Genomic DNA, 17,427 nt, shown 5'->3' with positions numbered 1-17,427 from the left:
TTCGCAAGTCATCTTCGCTTTGGCATCTTTAACCTATATTAGTTCTTCTTCATTCAGGATCTTGTTGCGAATGCATCGTTGACAACCGCACCATTGAGTTGCCAGTACCTTTGTTTCTTCAAAGAAGTCCAACAAGTAAAGTACCCAACATTCTGAGACGATCATATATAAATGATATGAATGTATGCATCCTTTTATTATTTGGTTGCCCTCCCTTGGGAGCAGTGATTAAGACAGCGCGCTCAAGAAAAACCGTCTTAAGAATCTACCTGCGGAAAAGGTCCAGAAATAAATGAGCTTGCCCCACTGCACAGGCTGATCTCGCATCAAGCCACCTTTTTCAGGCTGATTCTTTCCATCTCCTGGGATACAGCTCCGATCTATGTGTCTCGCTTGCCAAGCAATGCCTGTAATTACTTCGCCACGGAGACCAATTTCTTTTTCCATCCACCTGTGCCTCCCCTCATAATGCAGAACATGGCGAGGGGAACTGGCTTTGTGTTGATGCGAGCGGCTTCTTTCTAGGGGTGGCCCCACATGAAGGTACACTAAATACTCTGTGTCATCGCAGGATATGCAATTCTCCCCGACAAGAGGGAGGTTATGATTTAAAAAGAAGGAAAGAAAGCTATGGAAAAAGGTATAGGTTTGCATACAATTTGCAGGTCCTGATTGAGAGGTATAAGGATTGCAACAAAAACACAACACATTTTTGAAAGCCAGGGTGTTTTCTCCACCAGCTCTCCAGATGTTAAGGGTCGATGGGCCATTCCAAGGGCTCTGCTCTCTTGGTTTCTTAGTGGTTTTGTCTTTAAACATGGACTAGGACTCCCAGCAATTCCTCCAACAGAGAACATCTTCATCAACAAGGTGCCTTCAAAAACAGGCATCGGAAAAAATCTTTCAAATCCAGGACTGTGCTTGGTAAATCGGGACCCATGAGAACCTGACACACTGGGAAATTCAATGGTGAGAAGAACCTCACAGAACCTATTGGCGAATCACGCAAGGCTAATACCCCTTGCCATGTTGTCATTTCGTCCGATTGCTTTGTGCCTTGAGAATGTGCACGCGCCTCGAGTTCCCCCACCGTCATTTTTCAGGCAGGAGTTACAAGGCGGTTTGTTAGCATCATCTGTGCTCTTAGGACGTGCTGGTACAACATCATCTATCTCTCTGTGAACGCTAAAATAACAAATGTAAGGTGGCGGGCATGACCACCCGATATGCTGACCGCCCCTTACCAAAGTGCCGTTCCCACTAGCAACAGAAGAACCTGCCCAACCTGCGTCTGGCATTTGCTGATTTTTTTACACTTGTGGATTTCACTTAAACCTACTCTGTTGTTGTTTTTTTATCACTTGCACACGAGGAATACAAATACAGCACAGCCCTAGTTGGGAATCATTTCTCTCACACTTCTGTTCTCTTAAACAAACAGCAACAACGCGAGTCTCATGCAGCTGATGTGAGTGCTCCCCCCACTTACCAGGATGCAGAAGGGTGATGGTTTAAAAAATTGCCATTTTGGGGGAGGGCGGGCAACAACACCTAGATTTTCTCCAAGCAGCACTAACACCAGTCAGGCCACCTGGAGGATTCTGGCAACTTTTGTTCAAAATGCAAAAACAGACTTAAATGCCCAGCCCTGAGCTTTTTCAAGCCACCATAAAAACCATTTTCCACGTCTGCTCCTCCACCCACCCGTGCCTATGCCATGAATGAAAACGGGGGCCATTGCATCCAGTTTTGACACCAGAATGCTGGGCTGCTTTGGAAATGAATCAAGACATCCTACCCCACCCGTGTCAGACGCTCCCTCTGTGCTTTGGTTAACCGCTCCGATGGCTCTGGGAGAGGGTTCAATAAGTGAAGGAAGGAGAGATCAAGGGGCTACTCGCCTTGATGGGGCCAATGCAATATCCTTGTGCCCTGGCTCGAGTGTGTTTGTGTGTGTGTGAAAACTTGGAGAAGTGGTTCAAACACACCAACAACCCTACAGCTTCCAGAATTCCCCTGGCCCACGGGCTCTTGGCTGTATTGCGTCCCCGTTCACTGCTCCGCCTCAGGTGGCAACGGGTCTAGAGTCGGCTACCCCTGCTGTTCTCCCCCATGACACACACATGGCTCAAGCTGCTGCGATTGTGCAAAACTGTACCAGCCTCTGGGCGGAAGAGGCCCCTCAGGTGTGGCATCTCATGTCACCTTTGCCGGTCATGCTTGAACACACCCGACACGGAGGCCAGGCCTGCTTCCAGCAACCATGGACAGAAAGGAAAACAAAATGGCGCCGGGGGAGCGAGAACACACCAAAGAGAGAGAGAGAGAGCAAGAAATGCTGGCCTGTGTTGCACACACACACACTGCAAGAAAAGGGACACAGTTTCCTTCCCCCAAAGTCCTTGAAGGCAGACGGAGCCAGGAAAGAGTCCATGTGGAATGTAGGTCACACACACGATCACAGCAACGCATTCAGTGTATTTTCTTTCTTTTGTGGCTGCAGAGGGAAGGCTCGCACACTCCAGGTAGGGGATGAACACTATTCCCATGGGTTGTTACATGGCAACCACACCCCGCAACTGATTTCTGAGCAGAACGGTAAGCTCTGATCAGCATGAATGGGGAAGAGGTACAGCCCGTCGGTGTCCTCTTTATGCATTTCTAGAAAACAGCAAAAGAGTCTTTTCAAATGCCGGTTACTATCACCCTCTTTGGTATGTAGTGCTCCCCAGATGTAAGTTGACAGGATCATGGGCATTGTAGTCTGGAGGGGTCCAGGTGGGGGGGGAAGCTGTTTACCAGGCTGATCTTCAGAGGCTGCTAGATCAGCAAGTCTACGGTTTCACCTCCTAGAAGTGTGAAGTATCAGTTCGCCCACCTCACCCCTTGCATTTTAAAGAAAACATTTCCAAGGAAATGGTATTTCTTAAAGAATTGAGGCTGCTCCGTCCACAACTCCCCCAGAAAAAGGACGTGGAGGGAAAAGAATCAGGTCCTGTATATTAGCAGAGGCAGTGGAAATGTCTCGAACTGACAGAGCTTTTAACCAATCATTCTTTTCATTAAAATGGCTGCAAAATACCCTCGGGAAGAGAGAGAGAGAGAGAGAAAGAGGAAAAAAGTAGGACGTTGTATTGTAAATTTATTCCTTCTCTCCCGCCTAAGCGGAATCTGTGTCATATCCTTTTAGCCACTTCCCTCACTCTGGATTATTTTTTTATTATTATTATATTAAGGGTTTGAAAGGAAGGAGGGCGAGGAGAGGGAAAACACAACATGTTTCAGGAAAAGATCCAAGCAAATGGGCAAAATATTTATTAAATCAGGACGTATGGGCCAGCTATTAACAAGCGATTTACACAGGGTATGGCACATTCAGAAGTAAAGGTGCACAGAGTTAAGGGGCTTCCTTTTATTAGCGCATAAGAATGGAGCTGCTGGATCAGATAAAACGTCTGCATAGCCCAATATTTGAATCTCCAGAACGGTCAAGCAGAAATCCATGGAACGTTGCAACCCAGGAGAACATGTGCATGTTCCCCCAAAAGGTATGACACCTTAGTACATAGCCAGAACTAGTCGCTGTTACCCTCTTTGTCCTGCCCAAATCTTGAGAAGTTCTCCATCCAAGCCTTTCATGATAGATGCTGCCATTCAGAGCCAACCTTCCCATTAAGCCATCTCAGGCATCAGATACTGGGCAGCAAGAGAGACGAGAGAAGTTATTCCTCCTAAACCCATCAGCCCTTTGACTCCGGTCAGGGTGTGCCATATACAACCTGTCCTGCCCCCCCCCCGACTCATCCCAGTTAGGATCTTGCCTAAAAAGTGGTGGAAGATGCTACTCCATCAGAAGCAGACCAGCTAAACAGAAGATGGTACCTAGCTGGTCATCATCTGTACATGGACTGGGGACAGGGTGAAGGTGCCACCTGGTCCTCAAAATATCCTTGCCTTGACTTATACAAGTTGATTCCACAGGTCACCCATATGCCGTGTGAACAAGTATATACTTTTTTGTTTATCTGATGATGCCTTGGATTCGCTCTCCTGTCTTTCGCACTGATCAAATAAAATAAAATAGTCAAATAAACCAATAGCACATTTTTAGATAAGGAACTTGCTCAAAGTGGTGAGATTTCTTGATTTCATAGCATGTGATTTCCCTCACCTACGTCGTCTGCATTTAGCGTGCTTGGTTTTCTGATTGGTCACTAATACGAGGGAATTAATTTGTCCGTCTGAATTCCAAGGTGCATATCTCTGAGGCAATCCGAATGCAGGAGGAGAAACGGACTAAACACTGGCAAGGTATAAAGAACAAAACTGTTTTCACACCAACGTGGGGAAAACGGAAGAGCGCTTGCAATCTGTAAGTACAGCATCACCATGGCTCGCAAAGTCAAACGTTTTACTGTGCTTCTCTGTACTCATAACACCAGTCCTCGATTGAGGAGGAGGCAGAAGATTAAACTAAAGATTGAAATGGGGCATTATCATTGGTTTATCGTAAGAAGACATGGCAAGAAAAAGTGAGATACAAAACACAAAGGCAAGTGCTCATTGCACAAACTGCTGTATGCAACAATCTGGTCAGCTACCATTTATATTTATAGAAGAAAAACGGAGAGCAAAAACTTCCAGAGAGGGCATAGCTCCCTGGTCAAAGCTGCCATCTCTTCAAAATGTGGTACATAGCAGCCCTTACAGTAGTAGAGTGTGCATAGGCATCTCTAAGGAGAGGAGAGCCGTCGTAGAGAAAGTTAATCCTTTTCTCCCAGGTAATCTTCCTGTAGAAAATCTCTCCATAAGCTTCTGTTCTGTGGCAGGAAAAGGGGGGGGGGAAGGCATCTAGAGAGCGATGAGGCTGGTGTGGGTGTCATTTTAATCACGAAAAAGATGAGCGAGTTAGCGGGCTCCCCGGCTGTGGGGAGTCCCTCCGGTTTCCCCACCACATGGAGCAAAACGGAAAGAGAGATTAAATCCAATCAGGACCGGCCCTGCCCTGAGGCAGAGCAGGGCAACTGTTTCCGGAGGCAGAACACGGCGAAGGCAAATGTTCCGGAAACATCTCTGTGGTTCCTGAGGGCTGCTGCTGTTACACCAAGGAAGGTACTCCTAGACCGAGGAGTGGAGAATCTCTTTTGAGTCAGGGGCTAAATTCAGTTTCAAGCCAGTTCTTGTGGGTCCACATTCCGGTGGTGGGTAAAAAGCAAGGGTGGAAGCCCAAATTAAGCACGTTTTAGCACGAAACAATATTTATTTATTTATTTATTTATTTATTTATTTATTTATTTATTTATTCATTCATTCATTCATTCATTCATTCATTCATTCATTTCAACTCCTATCCTGGCTAATAGAGCAATGTTTGTTGTCGTTGTGACGTGCCATCTACTTGCCTCTGATTTATGGGGACCCTATGAATAAGTGGTCTTCAAAATGTTTTGCCCTCCATAGCTCTGCCCAGCCCTTGTAAACTCAAACTTGTGGCTTCCTTCCTTTAGGGGGCCAGTCTGTCACGTATTGGGCCTTCCTCTTTTCCTGCTGCCTTCCACTTTCCCCAGCATGATTGCCTTTTCCAAAGAATCTCGTCTTCTCATGACGTGCCCAAAGTAGGCCCGACTCCATTTATCTAAACCTTAGGACATGTGTTTCAGCAGTCCATGCAGGGCAATGTTTCCAAAGCTGGGGGAAATTAAGCAGTGGTGTCTTCGGGAAGGAGGAAAGGTTATCTGAGATACCCCCCAGAACAGCCAGGTTTGGCCCCAGCAAACCCTACTCTAGACAGAATCTTCCTACGAGCCACCAAAATGCGTTCTGCTTTAATCCATCTCTCTCTCTCTCTCTCGATTCATTTGCTTTTTAAAGCATTGCAGGGAAAGAAGCAGAACAGGAAAACACAGGCAGGTGACAAACAGAAGTCATTGTCATCTAGAGAGGCACACATCCTGAAATTTATATAAAAGAGGACTTTGGCTGCATAACATTTAAAACAACAACAACAACAAACTTGCTTGGAAGCAACCCAAAGGACGAGAAATACAGGGAGTCCCTCCGAAAGTGGGCATACTTTGCTGAATCTTGCCTTCTAACTGGAGGGCAGGTTCGGAGAGGCAGGGAGAGACAAACCTTTTGCTTGAGCACAGTTGGTTCGCCCGCCGCCTTTGGCTGAAGTTAAGCTTTCCGACTTCAGCTCAGCTGTTTTCCCCTGGCACGGTTTACATTCCTGTCTCTTCTCAAATAACACTCAGATATTGCTCGCCAAAAAGCGACATTCAATACAGGTTTCGAGCAGCGTGGGAGAAGAGGAGAGGGAACATCTGGCAAATGTTTTTCCATTACACGTGGAAAAAAAAGAAGAAGATCCCAACATAGTTGTGTGTCCTTCTGTTTGGAACCCACTCCAGTTTTGCATCGTTTCGTTTGAGAAAGCTCACCTGCCTTTATTTATCTCCTCCTTTACATAGTTAGCTATTTTTCAGTGGTCCACTTTTTTTGCATTCCAGTGGCATTTGTTTTAAAAGCTAACAACAACAAAAAAGACACAAAAGTAGCCATATTTGCTCACTTGTTTTTACAGTCTGATCAACATATAACAGATGAGGAGGTGGGTCATCATCATCATCATCTTAGAACCGCAGAGCTGAAATTTGGTCCATCTGGTATCTGGTATCTTTTATATCAAGGCTATTTTGGTTCTTCAAAAGACCTTGAAATGGAAAAGCATGCCCTCAGAAGACCCCGGAGTCCAATTTTCCATTTTGTGGTTGACTTTCTCTTCTGACTCTGAGGGGTCAAGGACGCCCAAGGCCACACCTTAGGGCCACGTGGGTCATGGACCTTCATGGACCACATTCAGCCAGTCAGTCACATCATTCTTGTTTCATGAAGAAGAAGAAAATCCTGCAGCTGTAGTACCTGGTCAGTGGGAAACCCTGCGGACATGCAAAGAACCAAATCTTCTTTGCAATTCCCTTCTCTTATTAGTCCTCCCTTACATCACATTTTCTTATCAATCGAAAGTTTATCATCACAAACCAAGCCCAGACTTTCTTCTTCCGAGACAGAACAGCTTCTAGACTCCCTGAGATGTTGTGATCCCTCCTTAGCACAGACTTAACAGTTATGATTTGAGAGTAGCAGTAAGGAAAGAGGCTTGGTTTTACTATATAGTAAGCAATCGCCAATTTCAACGCTAGCAACTACCAAAAAAATATCGGACCATAAGAAATGTGGATTTATTCCAGGGCGCACAGGTTTCTAGGGTCAAGAGGGTCATCTATGAAGGAAGGAGACGTTAGTAGGGTGCTAAATCCAGAATCACAGTCTCAACTGCTAAGATCACGACCCTCTTCCCCTATCTTTTCATCTGCAGTACATCAAATGGATTGTAACCCTTTACACAAACATACACGCACAGAAGACTCTTATAGTAAGATGCTTAATCTCACATTACAGCCAGCTCCATAACAGCTGTGGTTATAAAACCATTCAAATACTTTTTGTTTAAGCAGCTGGATGAGAAAGGATAAAAGGGAAGGGGGGGATGCATCATGTGCTGCCGCAATTAAAAAGCAAACCAACTCTGAAATAAGGAGGTTTCAGATTAAGACAAACACGTGCACCTAGGAAGGGTTAAACTGCTATTGTTGGGTTTTTAAAAGCTTTCGTGTAACATACACAGGGACTAAACAAGGAAAAGGATGCCATCAGCAACAATGACATGTTTCTCTTTTTAGTGCTTTTCTCTCTTTTTGAAGAAAGACATGGAAACAAAAACACACAGGGGATAAAACGCCCCCTCCTGCAAGACGTGAAGAAATGGGCTGATCCGACTAAACCTTCTTTTGGCCAAATCTGAGTTTTTAAACTGATTTTGAATAGGCATGCTATATATTTAATGCAGTGTGCTGTTTAAGCCCCCGCCCCTGGGTATGACATTTCTGGACCTGATCCATGGCTGGCTCAAGACATTTTTCCACTTTAGGTAAAAGTCCAGTAATCTGTGCCTACACCGATCGCCATTCCTTGCATGAAAACCAGCCTGAGCAAGGGTGAAAATCTTGTTATTCTGAATAATTCTGGGCATTGTACTGTAAATCGGAGGGAAACAGGCAAGCCTGGTGCATCCAAGATAACACAAAAAGTTCTGTCCCTCCCAGTACCACACTGCCACGCATGGCCTCTAAGCATCTGCCATCTGTGGCCATCACCCTATGCTGCCGAATAGTTAGGTTTGGCCATGACCTGATTGCCTTCTGCAATCAATCCCAAGAAAGAGCTTTTGACTGATATAGGAGGAAGTAGATGGAAGTTTTTTTAAAAAATAAATCAAGCACACCGTGTGCGGAGAAAGAAGACACCGTGGTCTATTGTTGAGGTATATCAAAGGGATTCTAATGAGCCTTCCTGCTCACCGGTTGACCTCTCTCTCTCCTCGTTTCAAAATCAGCCTTGCACGTTTGCAGGAAGGACACAGGATGACAGAGCAGGCAAAAGAACCAACTATCCGAAACGCCTCCCTTAAGTAATTATTTTCAACATGAATATCATTACGAAGCCCTGACATTCTGCCCTAGTTTAAGCTCTGAATAAGTTCAGAGGAAACATTTCCTCGCTTCCGTTGGCCAAATTCAATCAAAACTTGGATCCACCAAGATGTCTTCCTAGCCGTTCTGCGGCTTCTTGCCTTGTCAGGGCGGCAGATGGGCCAGGAGAGGGACTTTTAAAACAAGAACGTTCCACATGCTTGGCCTTTTCTCTATCTGATCAGTTAACACAGAAATCATCAGCTCTGTTCTATCTTTAGCACAAAACCTCACACCGGGGTTGCTTTGCATTTCACCAGGTTAAATACTGGGCGAATAAAGAATTTTGAGCAAGACTTCAACCGGTGGCTCTTAATCAAAGCATAGTTGAACCTTGCCCCAGCCCTCTCTAACCACTTTCCCGGGATTCTCAAATAATATTCTTTCAATGGAAAGAAGCAATGGCTTTCAAAACTGCATGTGCCTTGAGGGGTCTTTTCCCACATCAACAAAGAAACACGTGCACCGTCTCTATGGATACCCTGTAGATTGCACAGCATCATGAGCAGTGGTGCATTGGAAAATTTGGAAGAGGAGGTGCTCACCATAACAGTCCCCATAACAGATCCCAAAGTTAGGCAGGCTGGATCAATCTGTCTCAACACATGAGTTCTAACAGCTTATGCCTCCCCTGGGAAGAGATAATTTATAAAGCTAATGGCTCTTAATTGCCTATTCAGGACTAAACTTATTATTATTGTCAGTAACTTATACTGTTCTATTCTCAGTTACCTATTACTCAGTAGTTGATTGTGGAGTCCAAAATTATCCAAAATAATTAGTTAAATTTTAGATAATGGGCATTAACCAAATAGCTCATCCTACTGTTTCCTGTTGATAACTATATTAGTCCTTCATTTTTCAGAAAGAAATTCAAGAGTGACAAGAGAATGCCATAAAACTTGAAAAGTATATTTGAAACTACCTTTAAGAATGCCCTTAAATACCCTTAAAAGTAATGAGTAAATGCTGCTCATTGTACCTATGCACCTGAAAATAAGACACCCAATCATTTTTTAAAAATATGTTACTTTTTTGTAATCTTATTAACAAATTTTTTTTTTTTTGTAATCTTATTATAAAAAACAGAGTAACTCATGACAGGTAACTCCAGTGACTGAAAATTATTGCTTCCTAATTCTGATCATCACGACCAAAACATGATGGAGGTATGAGCATGGTCGGGACACCCCTGGGTGTTTGAAGGTGTACCAAAATTCTGTACAGAGGAAAGTGAGGTAGAACTCATTAAAAAAAGAGCACACTCAATAGTCTTGGAAAGTGGAGTGTTGCTTCAAAAGAAAGTGACGAGGGAGTAGAATTTCCAGACTGAAGTGAAGTTATTCATCATTAAAAGCATGTTTATACGTTTCTTCAGACCAAAAGGTGCCCAGAGCACCTAACGGAGCATCATCGTTAAGATCAAAAAATCATAGTCAAAACCCGAACCCAGATTCCGTTCATGCTGGCATAAAGAAAAGTTACCGCAGGATAAATGTGCTGGGTGTTCCACCCGGCAATGTGGAATTGCATTGCAGAATTCTGCAACCGGCCCCTCATCCCCAGCATGACTGCTTCTGCAATGTGCCAGGGGAGATATGTGAGAAGAGCACTTACACTTTACTCCTAGCACAACTGCCGCCCACACAACGTCAAGTTGCATGCGCTGTTGTTGCGCAATACGGTTTTGGCCAATATATCCTAAAAGGTGAGTCCAGGCACTACACACCTAGGGACTTGTGGAAGGAAGAAGAAAAAGGTGAGGATCTGGCACTGCAAAACTCTGGATAGGAAAAGGAACAATCGCATTCAAAAGAACCCCACCCATTATTAACACAGTTGCAAAATCATAAAAAAAAGGAATCACGAATAAGTCAGCCCACACTGGCTTACAGTCTAAAAAGACATGACAGACAAGGAAAGGGGGTAGTTGGTTAAAGGGGGGGAGGAAACAAGCTTAGCCATCCACTCATAAAGTCATAGGAGCAGCTTCCAGAAGTGGAAAATGAAAGTGGTTTGACGAAATGGTCACATTTCAGATAGCAATAGGCAACGGTGGCTAGTTTCTCAGCGGGAGGAATGGAGGATGGATTGACTCCCTCAAGGAAGCCACAGCCTTGCATTTACAGGAGCTGAGCAGGGCTGTTGAGAACGGATGCTCTTCATTCCTAGGGTCATCATGGGTCAGATGTAACGGCGACAATAATCAAGAGGTAATATTGGACTAATGGAGGCTTGGGGAACAGCGGCACCCCAGACCTCTTTGGGGCATTGAACTTGCACGAGAAACTCTCAGCCTGACCAACCTCACAGGGCTGTTGTACAGATCGACGGGAAGGGAGGCGAGGGCCCCGTGCCACGTATCGCTCTTGGTGTAAAAGGCAGGATGTAGAAATGTAAACAGAGGCATCCACGAATCAGCCAGGAGACCCCCCCCCCCCTGCACTGGGAGCCATGCTCCGGTGCCGACCTTGATGCGGGCAGCATTCAGCAACATGCCAAGGGAAGCTTCAGGCAGAGGGCACAGCTTGCCAGGGCTCCTGCTACGGACAACAGTTCCATGGATCCCCTTCAGGCATGAGCACTGGTGGCTGTGTTGTGTGTGTGGATTTGGGGAGGTGTCATCCCAAAGTGGAATGGATCTATCTTCTGACCCAGAGGGAAGCCCGTGCGTGCTGAGCTCACCTCGGCAACCCACTGCCCAAACAAGTACAGTGGGTGGGAAGCCGGAGAATCCTGCCCGTGGCCCACCTCTTCGTGGCTCACGGAGCGGCCGTCAGCTCCTTCGCCTCCACTTGGCACACGGTCCTCCGCGGGTGGGGGCGGGACAGCGAGATCACAGGGTGCCGGCAGAACATGTTCCTTGCTGGAGGCGACCGAGTTCAGCAAGTGGGTGGCAGCTTTCTGCACAGCTTCTGCCAAGGGAGCCCCAAGGCCAGGAGTGGGGTAGCGGGGGGGGGGGTTGGGAGGGGGGGGGGGAGACACGTGCCGGGCCTGTTGTTGAAACTTGAGTCATAAAGCAGCACCGAGAATGAGAAAAAAATCCCAAGTGTGTTTTGTTCACTGAGTTAGGGATCATTATAAAGTTGCAGGCAGGAACGCCTCCCCCCCAGACCCAGGAGGAAGCATCTCCACTCAACATCCAAGGGCTTGGTTAGGATCCAGAAGGTCCTGGGTTCCAATCCTCCCAGCATCTTCAGGTCTACCTGGGAAGGACTTTCCCAGAAGCCTGGAAGATCCACTGCCAGGCTAGAGAAAAGCTGTCCCAGTTGGGCGCCCTCTTGCAAATCAAAACGAATGCATGGATGCATAACATTGCCGATAGTAATTCAAACGGGCAGATACGGATTAGATTTTTCTCATTTAAAGTACCATGTGTCTCCCTCCGATGGGGAAGAATGCTGCTGAGCCTGCTATCAAGAGGCAAACTACCTACGTTTAGACCATTTCGAGATCTCCGATCTCTCTCTCCTTAAATCAGACTTGGTCTGCCTGGCTCTTTAGACAGAGGACGGTTCCCGATAAAATTGGGCACATGGTTGCCTTGCTTCCCAGGACTGGTCAAAGACGTTTTGCTCCTTGAGGGGAAAAGGACACATTGGTTCCTAATTACAGGAGCCTTGCTGGTCTGGCAGCTCGATTCTTTGTCTGCTCTAGTCTCCGGGTTCCAGTGAAGACGCAAAACCGTTTCTTCTACAAATAAAAATAGCTCGTTAAAGGAAGAAGAAGAAGAAGAGAGGCTGACAGCTTCTTGCTACCATCTGGAGTTCACCAGGGCAAGGAAGGGAGCATCAGTGGCCAAACCCAGGTTTTGGGGGGGGACTTCTTTCAATCCACAGCCTGAGTTCAATTTCAGAGATGTTTTTTTGGGGGGACCCTGTTGCAGTGGGAGGGAGGCCCAAGGGCAACAGATGAAGGAGTCCCGGAGAAGGTGGCACAGCGGAGGAGGATGGTGCTGATGTCATGGGGAGGAGGTCTCCAAGGTGCTGAACCTATTTGGGGAAATAGGCTTTAGCCCCCAAGGAGAGCCCCTGTGAGGTTCAGACTAATACTCGGAGCGGATTGCCCACCGCACATCCATTAGCAGCCTTCCAGCTTGGCCATTTAAGGAAGACCGGAGGGTAAGGACAGCATCTCTGCCCTATGGCCTGTGATACTCCCGCTCATGGGATTGAGAGCCCACAGGCAAGTAGGAATAATTCCCGTTACCTGCTGTAAAGGAGTTTCCTGCCTCCTGTCTGATACACCATCGAAGACAAAATGACTTCAGCAACAGATACCAAAAATGCCCAAGGGATCCATTCTTACCGATACCTTTTCAGGTTGATTGAAAAAGTTATACAAATAAGACCGCCTTTCCCATTCTCCCCAAAGGTGATATTTGCAATTAAAGCACATGTCTGAAAGATTCAGGAAGATGCTCCCCTTAGCTCACAAACCCAGGCAGCTAAGAGAGTTAAAATGGGATCCAGATTTTATAGAAGAGGTGTTGTTTTTTTAAGGTAACAATTCACAGTTTCTCCCTCCGTGGAAACAAAAGGCTGGGCCCCTCCACACTCCACATCCCATCTGTTGATGTAAAGTTCTGGAGAATTCAAAGCCAGATCTTAACGTTTTAGTGATCCTTTGGACTTTCGAACCACAGAACTGTCCGTGGCCTGATGTTCCACCCATCGTGGTACCCTTGTGGCAGAGGGGAATGAAGGAAGCCCCTTCCACCAGAGAAGAAGGCCCAGCTGATGAAACCAAGCTTTGACCTCATTGAGGAGACACAAATTCTTCTTGCTGCATGTCAACCACTGGAAAATGGGAGTCCAGGAAATGATGAGTAATTGAGAGAAATAAACCTGGGAGCATTTGGCTGCTCTAGAGCTTTCCGCTGTTTCTGGCTTGGCGAGTAGAAAGTTTTCGGATGGGTTTGCTCTTCTCCAACCTTAGCAGAGCTGAAATCAAACAGGAGCCCCCACCAACCCACAGGGTCATCCCTCCTGCGGTCTTTGCTGGCAAGATGTGTCACATTTCCTGTAAAAGTCAAGTTAGCTTTCAGTCTCCTCGAAGTCGTAAATCTTCCAAAATAATACAAGCCAGCTTGTACACCAAGGCACGTAAACACAGATCTGGGCACCAGAATACACGGAGCAGGAAGCACAGACATGGGTGAGGTGAGGAGAGGTGGGCTTGTAAAAGCAGAGGTTTGCACAAGATGGCAGCCAATATTCACATACTTGGATGGTCATCAGGTTTTTTTTTCCCCTCCTCACTTTCCAGCTCTCCTAACTTTTTGCGTTGCAAACTCAACCAAGGCAAGCCATCTGCAGATATTCTCTGTGCCAGGTCTGAAGCTGAATGGTAGGAGATGCGAGACAGACAGAAGGCAGTGCCTCGCACAGCACATACTTGACCTTTGGAATTCACTGCTACAAGATGTAGTCCTTACTGCCACGTGGATGGCTCTATAAGGGGTTTAGAAAGATTCCTGGAAGTGATGGCCACCACGGAATGTAAGGTAAGGTATCACCGCCAGCATCAGAGGAACTGTATCTCTGTATACGTCTTGCTGGGTTGCCCTGCTGGTGGGCTTCCATAGGCAACTGGCTGGCCACTTGATGGAGAGCATGCGGGACTAAATAAGCCTTTGATTTGATCCAGCCAGATTTTTCTTGTATTTCTACAGAAGGACCAGCTTCTGTGCCTGGTGCAGAGAGTGGCCCAATCTTGCCCTTTGCCTCAAGCAGCAAAATAGATTGGAATACCTCTGATTTCAAGCCCTCTGCATTCAAGGTCATTGGCAAAGTCAGATCCATAGGTCAGCAATGGAACTCTTTTTGATAGGTATAAGCAAAACATATGGGTGAGGATTTCTCAGGTGGATTGTGGGTTATGCCTCTTGGTTCCCACCACTGCACTTGCAGGAATCGAGCATCGGCCCGCCAACATGCTCAGCGCTCATCTGCAGCCGTTGACTTCCAATGTTAGCAAGTGTTGACTCACCCCTGAGCTTCCATGAATTGGTTTCATTGGCTACCACAAGGAGAGGCAAGAGCCAGAATTTTAAACGATTACCCAGGAGAGCGGGGTTCAAATCCCACTTCACCCACAAAACCTCAGCGGGAGGGTGACTGTGATAAACCACTATTCAAACATCTCACGTTCCTCAAGAATCCTAGTGGGGCACCATAAATCAGACGGTACTTAACACACAGCACCAAGGGGCAAGGTGAGCTTGGCAGTACCTGAACAGCCATTTGAAAGCAGAACACCTTGCATGACCTTAGCTCCTTGCTAAGACAATTTGCATCATCATCCTAAATACATTGGTCGTTAATAACTCCCCATCAGCGGATTTACCTCGGAGTACACACCCCTCGCGTTTCAGTGTTAAGTAAACTCAAGTGACGGCTGGCTAAATCACAGGCAAAGTGCAATTGAAGTTCCAACGTATCGCACCAAAAAGAAGAGAAAGGTAGAAGGAAAGAAACGAGAGAGTAAAACTCATTTTCTGAAAAGAAAAAATAGCATGACAGAATGAGGGAAATTGCCCTATCTGAGAATTTATCACATTGCCTTGACTCAAAAAGATAAAGAGAAACGAGTTATTTTGGCTGGTACGTGGCAGAACACCTGCAGAACCTCTTAACATTCTGGGCAACAAATGCTTTTTAGCATTGAGGGCAGTAAGAGACCTTGAAGTGGAACTCCAGAGTGATTAACGCCATTCGACACAAAGACGTCAAAGGGCTGTTCCCTCCGTCGGGCACTCCTTGCTGCCCTTTATCTAAACTTGTCTTACCACTGTTTGCTCGGTTTTCGTTACATAACAATATTAGAACTGCAGAGCTGGAAGACACCCTATGGATTCCTTAGTCAAGGAGGCCCAGGGGAGGAATCGAACTCCCAACCACTAGGTCTGCAGCCGGAAGGAAGCCTAAACCACTGAGTTATCTGTTTAAGATGAGTATACACACAAGGTGGGTTCCACTTGTAGATTTTTGGGACTATTTAGTGGCAGATTCACACTCTTGTGCCCCTTTACAGCTTTGTAGATTATTTTCTTATTCTAATCTGTTTTATTTGATGGGTGCCCATGGTTGGCCTGGGGTCTGCAAGCTGGGGAGGAATGCAAAAGCAAGCTATACCTTTTCTTGTAAATAAACTAAAGGCTACACAGAACAAGAGGTAATAATTCCTCCGGCCGCTCGTCGTCCATCTCATAGTGTTCTGCATTCTTTTCTGGCTGCATCTTTCACCCGGAACTTGGCAGAAAGTTTTTAAAACAAGTTTGCCCCCGTGCATGAAAATGGGTTGTGCTTTAAAAGGTAACTCACTAGTGTGGTTGATGTGGTGCCAACTCTGATGCTGCCTCCTCAGAAAACAGGAGACTCTTGAGTGTCTCCATGGAGGTCTAGGAAAGATGGGGGGGGGGGGAAATCTGCTAAAAAAATTAAAAAATTGAGCAGCCTCCTTCACGTTCTGTCCTTTGGTTTCAGTTATTGAGAATAAACTCCTTGCATACTGAGATGGTTTTATAAAGCACTTTCTTTCTCCAGTAAATCAGAAAGGTCAATGAGGAAAGCAGCATCACCCTTTAATTGTAGCCGGACATCCCATGGCATTGGGGCCATTTTTCTATGTGTGAAGAATGCCTTCTCCACCTCCACTGAGGGCTCCACTTCTCTTCTGCACCCGGCTTGTGTCCCAACTTGAAAAAACTGAGGAGGACAGAGTCATGTGGTATCTCACCAGCTCTGCGATTCTCATTAAGTTTTCCATCCACCCCATCTACGGGAAGAAACAGAGCCGGCTTGTTACCGCCTCGCCTCTTGGAGCCTGTCCTTCTGTGCTGAGTGCCAAGGTGCAAACACTCCGGGGCCAAGTTCTTAGCTCTGCGAGAAATGGTGGAAGCCAGCATAGCCTGGAGTTATTCAGAGCTCATGCTAAATCCAAATGGCTCGCAACGCCCATTGCTCTTTCCTCCTCTTGTTTCCATGAAGCCTAGGACTTGAAGTTGAGGTTACCAAAACCATAATCCACTTATTTCCAGCAGGCACAAACCTTTCTCTCCCAACACGTTTGAGTAGGTAAAACCAGAACTTGGGAGAAAGCAATGACAAATTCAGCTACATGTGGTTAATTTCTTTGTTCACCCACCGAGGAGCAACTAAGTTATGTCAGCCAGAATCCTATTGGTTTATTTGTGCCAGCACAAGCACAGCTGTGTGAATCACAAGAGTACATTCTGATTAGTTCACAAATCACTATTTCTACTTCTCTCTGAGTGCCAAGACAAGTGGCTGGACCCCATGACAAGAAATGCAAGCAGTGACTCATTAATCAGTGGCGGTTCATCACTTTGAGTTACATCATTACACTTAATGTTGGCGTAAAGCACCAGTGGGATTCTGGCTACGGTAGGAACGGCGAGTTACAGCACCATTCCTTTTTCTGTATAACATTTAGTTACTTTTATAGCTATTAAATGGCAGATGAAAAACATTGTATGGTTTCAAATCCTGCCTCATGTTCTGTTATGGGTGTTGGGGCCAAATGGAAGCAGATGAGAGGAGAGTATACCTAAGGCCAGTGGCTTGAGCATTCAGAAGGGTTGGTGTTTCTTTAAGCAGCTATAACTAACAATTTAATTACTTCAAAGTAATGAGAAAAAATAGCCAAGTTGTTAGAAAACGGTAACTATAAAAGTAGCCAACTATTTTACGGTTTTGGACTTATATCTGCAACTAATGATTTTTTTTAAAACAAGCTTCCAAAGTGTGGCCAAACCATCACTAAAAATGACATTATCAGAGGAGCAAACCTTTTTTGAAAGAATCCCAAAGCA

The sequence above is a fragment of the Pogona vitticeps genome, chromosome 12 (assembly GCF_051106095.1).
Source record: "Pogona vitticeps strain Pit_001003342236 chromosome 12, PviZW2.1, whole genome shotgun sequence".
Lineage (NCBI taxonomy): Eukaryota > Metazoa > Chordata > Lepidosauria > Squamata > Agamidae > Pogona > Pogona vitticeps.
Note: the sequence above shows the minus strand (reverse complement) of the source record.